We start from the raw sequence: 12810 nt of genomic DNA on the forward strand, positions 1-12810 counted from the left end.
GACTCTCAGACTTTGATATCTAATGAAATATGCCCTGATGTTTACTGAACTGTAGAGGACCCATGGCACATGTTCCCTCCCAATTTCTCCTTATGGTAATGAAAATGTTTATATTTCTGTCCATTTGTGTATTGGAAGCAGATAAATTGTTTTGTAGGATTCAGAAGTTTACAGTCATATGGGACTTTGTCCCAAGTTAAACTTTATTTCTTTAATCAGTTTGTGATGTGATTGTGTACTTAGTATTGCTATTGAAATAAGGTTTTTTGACTATTATGTCTTTTTGGAATTCAGAGGGTAGAGTGCATCTGTTGGCTTTCTTCATGAATTCCAAAAATAGATATTGGCTTATGGTTGTAAACTGGTACTTTACTCTGTGAATGATTAAATTATGATCAGAGATTTGATTGGATCATGTCAGTAAGGCATTGAGTCCCTGCCCTCTTGGTGGGTGAGGACTCACAAAGAAACTGCACCACAGAAAAGGGAGGTTGGAGTTTTGATCCTGGAACCTGGAGAGAATTGAGCCCAGGGAGAAAGATGAGACTTATCCCAGCCTACAGCTGATATTGGAAGAAACTGGGACCACAGAGACTTAAGAGGCCCCAAAACATGTGCTCAGTCTTTAGTGAAGGAAGAAACTAATGTTTTATGGCCTATTAACTAAGCTTCCACCCCAAATAAATACAGTTTATAAAAGCCAGCAGATTTCTGGAATTTTGCATCAGCACCTCTTTGGCTGACTAAAATACAATTGTCCATAGTTTTGGCTATGAGGGAATAGAGAAAGTTAGTCTTCACAAGGTTTGCCCCATTTCTTGGGCTACTGCTTCAAGGATGGCACTGAGTTTGCTGATGATGTATTCATGGTATCCAAAACCTGTAAAGGGGTCTAAAAGTTTGAGCCTGAGACTTATTTCAGCCAAAATTAAACAATTAACCCTTTTGTTTTGTGTGGGATATATTAACTTATAAGGGTTGAAGTTGGGGGTCTATTTAAGAGTCAATTGTCCTTTGTATACTAGACTCTGGAACAGTGAGCAGACAAGGAGATGCTACAGAACCCATAGTGGTATTGCATAGGAAGACAAAATCTAAGGGGAGACATAAAATTGTTTGGAACATGAAGGAATAAGCAAAATAATAGAGTAAGGGTTATTTTAGTTAGAAAATAGGGCTAGGGAAGACAATTTTTACTACATTCTAGACAAAAAAAGGGAGTTAACTGAAGCAATAAGAAGAAAACAGAGTTAACCATGGTCCCTAGGCAACCAGTTATGATGTTCTTGCTCTTGGGGGAAGATTTATACATTAGTAAAGAAAAGAGACAAAGAGGCATTTTAAGTATACTCAGTCCATGTTTGGGAGAGCTGTCTGTATCAGATGCCAGATGCTTCTAGACCAAAGCAGAGGTCCAGGGTCATGTTTCAAAGCTTTCAGTAGTCCACTTGACTCAGGCTAATTTAGGGAAATTAAGGGAATCTTTTTTGTGTGGAAGAAAAACACAGCTGTGAAACATGTAGACATGGAATTCCCCTTGAGGTTGCTGGAAGAATCTCACAAGAATCCCCATAAAGAATGGGTTTTCATCTGGGATCAAGGAAAAGCCCAGGATATTCCCAAGGGGACTTATCATTGACCCCCCCTAGGGGATTGATGTATGGGGTTCTTAAAAAAACAACACTGAACAAATGGGACCCCTCCCCAAAATTAGCAAAATGGAATAATTAATGGCTTAAAAAGGCAACACAAAAGCTAAGTTGACCCCTTTATTTGCCTTTTTTGCTCTTTTTGCTCTCTGTCTGAACTACCCTACAACCAAGAACCTAAAGAAGATCCAGCAATATATTTTGGTAAAGCCAGCCAGGAGAAGAGGACATGAATCTAATTATGAATTACAGCCTATTCAATGCCCCTTTTGGTTATTCATTTTAAATGGGTTCCCCTCTTGGCCACCACAGTGCATAATCTCAAATTGAAGGTGGGGCTAATGTATAGGCCACTTCCATGTCATGAGTCCAGGCTTATTGAACAAGACCACAGCCAGTAGGATAGGGGAGCAGGGGTGGGGCACAGGATAGTAACCTGCAGAGAGTGGGTCCTGGGCTGGGTGGGACATCTCCACTCTAAAGCTCTGGCCTTGTTAGCAGCTGCAGGTTTTTTCCTAGTGGTGACTGCCATTTTTTCATAGGAAAACTGTAATCTGGGGGTTTTGTGGGGGTAAGTGCCCCAATGTCTTCCACAAACTTGGTTCAGGGGCTTTTGCTCAAACACAGGCATTGTGCATTTCCCAAAGACTAAGAATCTCATGGTCTGGGGCTTTGGTTAGGACAACTGATGTTGTCACTTAGCAGCAGTGGCAATGGCAGAAAGCTAGGGGTTTTCAACTCCCCATGTTTTTGAGCTTCTCCAGCCTCCCTTCCCACCAACCACACCCATCACTGTATTATGGGATGGTGGAGGGTGGCAGTGGGCAGGGCTGAGGAGAGTAGAATGGATGACCAACATTCTCTTTCCAGAGCTCATGGATTAGAGACTGTGTTCATACTTTACCTCAACTCCATGTTAAATCTTACTCTCCTACTACTGATATTTTTATTTCAAGTCCTTTAAAATGCTTTAGAATGTTTTAGAAACTGAAAATGCTTTTGTTAGTGAAGTTTGACTCCACCCATGCTGCAAGGAGATTATTGATTCAGGGCCTCCAAGGTTGAGGGCTGTAATAATTGATCACTAATCATTTAATGAGCCTCTGTATGTCTGGTTTAAGTGGGAAACTCCCAGGAAATAGAGCCATAAATGAGACTGCTCATTTTTTTTTTTTTTTAAGTGTGGTACATTTGTTAAAATTGATGAACACATTTTGGGTCTTTGCTACTAAGCATGGATTACAGTTTACATTGTAATTTTGTAGCTTACACTCTCTTCTGCACATTTCTCTGAGTTATTACAAGATATATAATCACCTGTATCTGTCATTGCAATGTCATTCAGGACAATTCCAAGTCCCAAAAATGCTTCCAAATTACACTATTTTCCCTCTCCCTCCCCTCAGAACCTTCAGTGGCCACTACCTCCACAAAAATGTTAAAAGTTTTTCCATTGCTGGAATAACAATAAGTCTACTCTAGTCATCACTCATCCCCCAATCCTGAGGATCCTGGGATGGTGATGCCCACTCTGACTCTAGTTGAGAGGGGGCTTAGGCAAATGGATGGGACTTTCTTGCTTGCAGTTGCAGGTTTTCTCTGTAAAAAGGAAGTTTCAAGCCTTTTTTCCTAGGAAAAATAATGTAATATAGGGGCTTTGGGGGGTGTAACTGCTCCCAATGTCTCTCACAAATTTGGCTTGGAGCTTTTGCCCAAACACCACTTTGCGCATCTCCCAAGACCAAGAATCTCATTGTCTGAAGACTTTGATTAGGAAGCAATTGGTTCCAACATCTCCCACAAATTTTGCTTGGGGATTTTGTATGAATTCCAGGTTCAGGGGTCTCCAAAAACCTTAGTCATGGGGGATACCCATTGGCAGGGTACTGAATTATCAAAATACAGAGATGAGAGCAGCAGCTCCAAACGTCTTCTAAAACCTATGCATCCCTCAAGCAGTTAGCATATATTTCAGGATCTTTGGCTTGGAGGGTAAAGTTTAGTCAGACTTGGACTCTGGGACACCAGATCAGTTGACTAATAAAATGTTTTAGTTGCTTGGTTAATATTGTTTTAGACAGTTAATAAAAGCCTTTCTTCATTCTTCCTAAAATCATGAATATGGCTTATAACCTAGTAGACTCCCCAAAACATTGTCTTTTCAGGGATTGGGAAAACTTGCTTACTGCTAATCTATGTTGCCATAATATAGCTGAAAGCAGACTCTGAATGGGACCCTGAATTCCAGTTAAACCTGTGTAACAGAGAAGGAGAGAGAGTTTGAAGGCCAGAAACAACCTGTTAATGTCTCCTTAAAGAGGTGAGAAAATATGCCTCAAACTTGCATTAACTCCCTTGTAGAAACATCCTTTTCAATTTTAAACTTGGTTGTACCTAATAAGGGGAGTGAGGATCAAGATCTACATTGTTCACTAAATCCCTCATATGCCATCAATTAAGATCAAGAAGTTCCTAGAAAATGCTAAGGGAATAAAATTCTCCCTTCTAATTTAAGCTGTGCTTAATTTTGTGTTTAACTTAAATGTACTTAACTTTGTCAGTCTTCTTGTGCCTAGAAAAGAAAATTTGTGATCTACCTGTTACAAACTGTATAATGGTGAAAGGTAACCTAAAAATTAGTCTTTAAATGTCAATGCTATCTTGCAAGTGGGTTTGATGCATAAATCAGAAGAGGAATTGGTTCAATTGCTAGGAAAACAGAAAATCTTAGCAAAGCTCTTACTAATAAAATTCTTGTGGATTAGTTAATAAAAGTACTCAATTTGCTTTAAACTGGAAACTTAGTAGAAACTAAGAGTTAAGTTCATTATTTAGATGCCTTTATATTATAAATCAGCAGTAAGATAATATCTGAAATTTCTATAACTGAGTGAATTTAGCCTAGACATCAGCTATTGTAATGATGATGTTTGACTAATTCACTTTGTTTATGGTTACTTTAGGTCGAACCAAACCCTTGGTTATGCTAGCTATTCTGATAAGTATAAACTGAGTTTGCCTTTATTTATGATTATATCAGTCTTACCACTTGCCTTTGTTTATGGTTATTTCAAAAGAACTTCTGCCCCCTATGGCTAAGGGGAAGACAAAGGTGAGACAACTCTGTCTCCTGTCCTTCCCCTGGTGGGAATAACCTTGCTTTCTCTCATGACTCCAAGTGAGAAGGAAATCAATGTTTGGTGGACTTCTTGACCCTCAGGTTTAAACATGCACTTTTCCAGTCAATTAGCCACCAGAGTCCTGCTATCACTGAAGACTCATAATTGGGGGAGGCCTTCTACCTCTAGTTTTTGGGTTACTGTTAGGGTTTTCCCCTTACAAAATTTGCAGTGATTAGCAGGTCCTAATTCTTTGACTCCATTTAGATTGAGCAAGGTGCCTGTGAGCTAAGACAGCCCATATACTTCCAAGAATTTAAAAAATAGACCAGATAAGGGCCTTTTCCTTCCATTCCAAGGTACCACCAACCTCTCCCACATTCCAGACCCTGCCCACTTCCCTCTGGCCATTTGGCCCCAGGCTGCACTCCATTTCCCTTCTTATTGATGTACAATTTAAAGTCATATACATCACCCTCCTGAAGTCTCACTTCAGACCCCCATAATGTCAGTAGGAGGCTGAAGTCTATTCTTCAGAACCCTTCTGTTGAGATAGTTTTCCAATAAACTTCCTGCCTGCAATCATGTCAGTCTCCATGTCCCAATTAATGCCATTTTTTCTAACAGTTGCTAAAAGCAGCAATTAATGAAAGAAACCAGTTTCCTATAGCATCAATGTCCTCAGTGAATATATACTGGAATTAGTATTTTTCATCTAAGGTCTGCCAAAGTCAAAATGGAAAATAAGCAAAACTGTGAAGTAAAGGAAAATTGTATTTTAAAACATTAGGTAAATTTTGGTTATAAGTCAGTAATTAAATAATGAAATTCTTGTGCAGAACTGCATGGTCAAAGTGCAAATTAGATCAATTAGAATTAGCCTTCAAATTAATATTTTCAATGCTATTTTATAGTCAAATTTATTTTGTAAGAAAATTAAAATATAACAGAGTTGTGTGATTCTGTGTCTCTCTATACATGCCTGCTTATTTTCTCAGTCTATATCATCATATATCAGGATGGTAATATTAAATTAACACATGCAAATTCTTAAAAATGCTCCATTCAAATTGTTAAAAGTTAAACATGTGCTATATATCTGAGGGAACATTCCTGAAGCCCAAATTCAGCTATACAATATGGAAAGTTCATAAAGAACTCTAAATATAGAAACTAATGGGAAAGGGAAACAAATTTTTCTTAAGCTCTTTAACTTGCCCAACCCCAGGGACTTCTCTTCACAAGAGATATGAGGGAGGGACAAGTTTTGGCAGATTAAAACTATCTTGTTTGCTGGGAAATTAAAAATCATAATTTGTCCTGTAATTCCCAAATTTAAACACTTTAGCAGCCTTAAAATAGTAGTGGCTAATTATCCTATTACCAAATTTCAATAAGCAAAGAAAAAGTCTTTGAAAGCTATGGATCCCATAAGATTGGCAGCCATGAAAAAAACAGTAGAATACAAATGCTGGAGAGGATGTGAAGAAAGGGGAACACTCATCCATTGCTGGTGGGAATGCAGAAGGATCCAACCATTCTGGACGACAGTTTGGCAGTTTCTCAAAAAATTATCCATAGATTTGCCATATGACCCAGCAATACCACTGCTGGGTATATAACCATCAGATCTGAAAACAAGGACACAAACCGATATATGTACACCAATGTTCATAGCAGCATTGTTCACCATCGCCAAAAGTTGGAATCAATCCAAAAGTCCATCAACAGATGAGTGGATCAATAAAATGTGGTATATACACACAATGGAATACTACTCAGCTGTAAGAACCAATACACTACATTCACACGTGATAACATGGATGAACCTTGAGAATCTTATGTTGAGTGAAGCAACCCAGGCATTGAAGGACAAATACTATATGACCTCAATGATATGAAATAAGTTAACTGCCTCAGAGAGCTAGAGTCTGGAAAAGTGGCTTACTGGAAATCAGGGGGTGGAGGAAGGATGTGAGTTAATGCCTATAGGGGTGGAATCTGTGATGAGCTGGGGGTAAGTATGAGCACAAAGAAGGGACAAAATGGGGGCAAGGGTTTACCTTCGGGTGGGGTTTTCTGGGTTTGAGGGGGGCTGGGGATGGGAAGAGGGGTAATATGGTCCAAGAAATAGGTGGGAGGGAGGGGCAACATACAAACATGGGAGAGTTCCAGAAGTTCATTGAGAACTAAATGTTGAGTAAAACGTATCAAAGTATAAGTAGGAGGGTTACCTGGTTAGGATGCTCAGGGGGTATGGTCTGATGTGGGAGGACTCCGGAGGGAATAGCTGAAGGCTCATTTTGCCAAGGTGGGTTCTACCATTGGGTGGGGTGGACCCATATCCTGGGGAAGACTAATGCCGTCGAATAGAGAGAACTGTATCTCTCGTGAGAAAGGACGGCTCCCAGGGCATTAGATTGGCAGGCGTTGTGGGCCCTAAGGGGAGGGGAAAATGGACGTGCAATGGATGGAACAAAGGTAAATAAGGGGGCAAAAGAGGAGTTATGTGAGAGTACACGAGGATGAATATAAAACAGCTAATATTACACCAAAAACATATAGGGGACGACAGACTAATAATGAAAACCATAAGACAAAACATAGGATAACTAAAAAATTTAGAAAACTGTACAACCTAAAGTATGGACCACATAGTAAGCACAAATGTTACTTTGTTTGAAAACTATAGTTTCAGAATCTGTACATCAGTTTCAGGAAATATGATATGAATAAGTTAAAAGATAATTGCTGTGGAAGGGAAAAGGTTTTATGGTGGATCTGGGGAAATACTGTATATTGTATATATGAATTTTGGTGATCTAAGACTCTTCTGAAGCTGACATTATGTTGGGATTCACTTTACGGGAAGTTTTGGATCACAGAGTGGTTCAACAATGGCAGCGGAGGAATACTGATATGGGATGTTATTGACAGGATATATATGGTTGACAGGGAGTTATACAGGGCATATGCCCAGGGTATATGGTAATGTCTATATATACTCATAGTGGAAACAATTAAAAACAACAGCTGGGGGGGTACTGGGCTCCTGGCCGGGGGGTCACTGTTGTGGGCCCTGGGAGAGCAGCGGCAATCCTCCAGGTGCAACGGCAAAAACCAGGAAGGAAGGAGGGCCCAACAGTGGGCTCTTGATACTAATGGCTACACTTTTGAGCCTATGCACCTGCAATAAGAACAAGGCCTAGAGTAGCATTGTGCCTGGGGGTTTCCTCCTGACAGCCTTCATGTTACTCAAATGTGGCCACTCTCACAGCCAAACTCAGCGTGTAGATGTGATGCATTCCCCCCAGCGTGGGACACGACACCCGGGGATGAGCCTCCCTGGCACCGAGGGATCACTACCACATACCAGCTGAAGAAGCAACTAGAAAATGACCTTGAATTAAAGATTCAATGCGGAACAGCAGAATATACCTATCTGCATATAATAACATGACTTCGGGAAGCGGTTTGACCTAATGTAAGGGGGAAATGGAAAGGAGAAATGAGATTATAAGGCTGTGAGTCTCTAAAAAAGAGTCTGGAGGTTGTCAGAAGGAATAGCCCTATGTACAACTGAACAGAGTCTAAGAGACAGATAAGGTAGATACAACCCCAGGTATTGGTTCTTTTGAGGGATAAAGAGACCCACGGGTTCTATGGTCATGGCAGAAGGGGTTCACTGCCATGACAGATGGCCCTTCTTTGGAGCTGGTGTTTCTGCGTGATGGAAATGGACTCAGAGGGGATCTCTTTTCACAAGACTTGCATGCTACTTTATTGGAATTGTAGTTGGTGCTGGGTTTAAGATATATGTAAGGGATTTGAATCTCTGGACTGATAATATGACACCCAGGCCCAGAGCCTCAACAGACTTCAGCTCCTACACTTTGACTTATTGGACTTACTCCACTCAGCTAACATGGAGTTGAAGAAAGTCAACCACCACAACATGGAGCCTAGAGTGTCTACAACTAGAAGCGGGAAGAGTGCATCCAGTACCCAAGTGGAATCTAAGCCCTCACTTGACATAGGTGTGCAATGGACACAACCAATCCAATGTCCACAGAGAAAATGTGGAATGGGTGTGGGAACGGTAGCCATGGGGGCTGCTGGGTGTGGGGAACGGGAGGAAGAGATGAGATGTGGAGGCGTTTTCGGGATGTGGAGTTGTCCTGGATAGTGCTTCACGGACAATTACGGGACACTGTAGATCCCCCCAGGGCCCACTGGATGGAACGTGAGAGAGTCTGGGCTATGATGTGAACCATTGACTATGGGGTGCAGTGATGCTCAGAGATGAACTTACCAGGTGCAATGGATGTATCACGATGATGGGAGAGAGTGTTGCTGTGGGGGGAGTGGGGGGCGGGGGCGGTGGGGTTGAATGGGACCTCATATTTTTTTTTAATGTAATTAAAAAAATAATAATAAAAAAAATCACTTGAAAAAAAAAAAAAAAAGAAAGCTATGGAAATATCTTTTAAAATAAACAATTAAATTTATTCCAGCAGTCAGTATGCTTTTAAGATTATTAACAGTTTCAATTTTTCAGCTTAGGTATTATCTCCATAAGCTTATAAAATACCAAGTATAAATAAATTAACACTATGTCTATTAAATCTTTAAGATGATGGAAGTTGTAAAAGTTCATGTCTAATGAAATTAAATTAATTAAATGTAGATCGGACCTTTCTTAAACTGATAAAGTAAATTTCATTGATTGCTAACTGTAATTTAATGATAATATTTTAAGGTAAATAAAACCATCTATGTGGCCATGGTTAATTATAAGGAGTTTTCTTCTAACTGAAGCATTAAAATAGCTAATTCCAGGATGCCATACTAATTAGAAACCTAAATTGATATTAACAGCAAAAAGTAACTTCATAACAGTGAAACTTGTCAGAAACCACTTCAATCTGCATTTTTAGGTGGCGATAAGGAAATATAATCTTGATTCCACTGGAAATATTCAGTTTTAATAAAATAAAGTATTTTTCTTGTACTGTTGTAGGAAAATACCTATTAATTAATGTCACCATGGTAAAGTCATAGAGTGAAAAAGCAAAATACTAGAACGTTAAGATTATTTGATATGTTATACATTCCATTGGAAGTATTTGGAAAGTATATGAAAAAAAAAAAAAAGATAGACTTCATTATTGACAAACTTTCCTGTACATTCAAACCAGGACTTCAGTATACTGCTTTTTGCCTCTCCATTTGAATTATTGTCTAATGACACCTGAAACATTAAAAGGATCTACTTCATCTCTGGTTACACTCCTGAAGTGGAAGGAGACAACATTACAGTTTCAGACTCCTGCAGCAGCCAGTGATGGCTGTATATGGCCAGATGTACAATGGATATTGCCTCCAGACTGACACTGTTTCATAGTGCCAAATGTTGCTATGCACTAGGCTGGTTAAATACTAGAATACTTTTTCTTAGTTTCTCTCTAGGGCCAGCATGTTGGCTGTGTGAAGGGCATATCATGTGGAACAATGATTGCCAGAGTGATGTAAGTAGAACTTAAATAAAATTGGTATTTTGGCTTGCTCCCATGGAGAGATAACATGCATTATTTTGAAAACTTTGAGCTTCAATCTATTAAACTTCAGCTCAAAGAGAAATTTATGAACTGTTTAGTGCATTGATTAAAAATAAATAGTGTGCCTATATGCCTGATGATTATGGTGATATCTTTTCTATTCTAGATCATATTGAACATGTTAAAAGTCTTGGTAAACTTCATTTTCTAATTAGTTAATGAACATGCTTATCCCAGGACTACCTCTTAGCCCTTATTCCAAAATCTGTCCCACTCATACCATAGGGAAGACTGGCAGACCCATATTTCACCCTGCTGGGGCTAAGCATTTTCCCATCATAAGGGAAACAACAAATAAGGTGGCCAGGACCCACTTCAGCTTATCCCCTTCAAGATGGTCTATTGGCAACTTTTGTCACCCAGTACTGGAAACCAGGTTCTGACCAAACCTGGCAGAAGAACAAGACTCATGCACAATTAGAGCCAAAATGAGAGGGATCTTACTCTGTGATTCTGATCACTTTCAGGGCTATGAAAATTGAAGGAATTACCAGCTGGGTGTACTTATCTTGAGTGAAGCAAGCAGTGCAAGGAAGTGCTTGCTCACCAGAAGCACCTGACAGGACATATAAGTGCCAGTCACTGGATGGCCTAAAATATCTCTTCAAGAAACAAAGCTGAGTTGGGTCTGTGTCAAAGTCAGCTGCTCTCTCTAACTTTAGCCCAAATACCTATTGCCAGGTGCTGCCCTGGTGTAACAAATTTGCAGGGCTCTTAACATACTAACAATAGCACAGGAAGGGAAATGTATATTCCTTAAAGAGGAGGTGTCCTTATGTTAGTCACTCTGAAATAGTCCTAAACAGCATTTTACACCTGAAATATAAAGCCTACCACTTCAGGAGGATACAGGCTTTGGTGGAAACTGGAATTTCCTAAACTTGTGGTCCAGTATCCTTTTAGTGGGATCATATATCTTCAAAACTAATTAAGTTTGTTTCTTCCAGAATCAACACCTTTTTAGCCATATGGGGATTTCATCCAGCTCCACCCACAGTGCCAGATTCATTTTCCCTCAACCGTGATAGAAGAGCAAGGGGGTTTTATACCTTGTCAGGTAAGGCCTACTGCCCCTAACAGCCAAAAGTAATTGTAGAAGTATGACCATCATCCTTCACCAATCCTTGAAGTATAAAGGTGTAAACCTTCTCTGGCAGTTGGAAATAATTTATGAATTGCAAAAATAAATATTGGATCAGGTTTGTAAACTGCTATGTTCTTCTGGGCCTATTAGATTGTGGTAGATTCATAGATTTCACACTTACTTGAATAAAATAAGCCTGGGACTTTGATTTGGCCACATCATTAGGATGTCAAGTCCCACCCCTTTGGTGGGCAGGGACTTACAGAGAATGATACAACAGAGGAGAATATTTGAGTTTTGCTGCTGGAGCCTGGAGCAGTAAATGCATGGAGAAGGAGGGCACAGAGGAAGAGAGATATCTCATTAGATAGAATCCTGAAGCTCCAGGTTTGGAAATGAGCTATTCACCTGAGAGTGTACAGCTGCAGAGAAAAGCCCAGGATATTCCCAAGTGGCCTTATCTTTGGGCTCCTCAAGGGAATTGATTGATGGGATAATCAATCAAAACAGCAAACAACTAGGACACGTTGTAGAAATTAGCGAGAGGGAAGAATAATCAATAGTTTAGAAAAAAGTCAGTGCAGAAGCTAAATTGACCTTTCTATTTACCTTTTTGCCCTTTTTTCACTCTCTGTCTGGATCAGCCCACAACCAAGAAACTAGAGAAAATCTGCCAACATACTCAAGTGATGGGACTGGTTTTAGGTTTTATAGGTGAATCTAATAGTCAATTTCTCAAAGCTTTGCAGCAGCAGAGGAGATAAGGAGAATTTGAAAGGTTCTTTTCCACTGAGGCTCAAGGTTGTGTTTCCAAGGATACCTTTTCTCATAAACCCAATCTTCTGGTTACACAGGCAGTGGAGAATTGTGAGGATCTGTAGAGAGAGACTCAGAAGCAGTTTTGTGAAGTTCAGAAAGAAGTAGTATTTTTGGCGGTAGGTAACCAGTGAGGGACTAACTTCAGCAATTTGTGATTGGGGAAATGAGTCCATGGTTTTGCCACTATTTTCTAAGGGGAAGGTTGGGGATGGCCAAAAGAGCATCACTTTAAATTCATGAGTACCAGGGGGAGGACTTTAATCTAGGGGCAGAGTGAAATTGTCCAGTAAGTTCTCTTAGCTGTGTCTTGATTAGGTCATTGCTGCATTTAACTAGGCCTGATGATTGGAGGTGATAGGCACATTGGAAATGTTAATGGGCAAAGGTGACAAAAGTTTGGAGAGGGGTTTCCATGTAAAGTGGGTGCTACAGTCACCATAGAATTTTTTAACACAGTCTCCATGGTATGAGGCACAAAAACTGGCAGAGCTGAGTCTAGGATTTCTTCAGAGATGGCTTGA

This window comes from Dasypus novemcinctus, chromosome 16 (assembly GCF_030445035.2).
Source record: "Dasypus novemcinctus isolate mDasNov1 chromosome 16, mDasNov1.1.hap2, whole genome shotgun sequence".
NCBI classification, from domain to species: domain Eukaryota; kingdom Metazoa; phylum Chordata; class Mammalia; order Cingulata; family Dasypodidae; genus Dasypus; species Dasypus novemcinctus.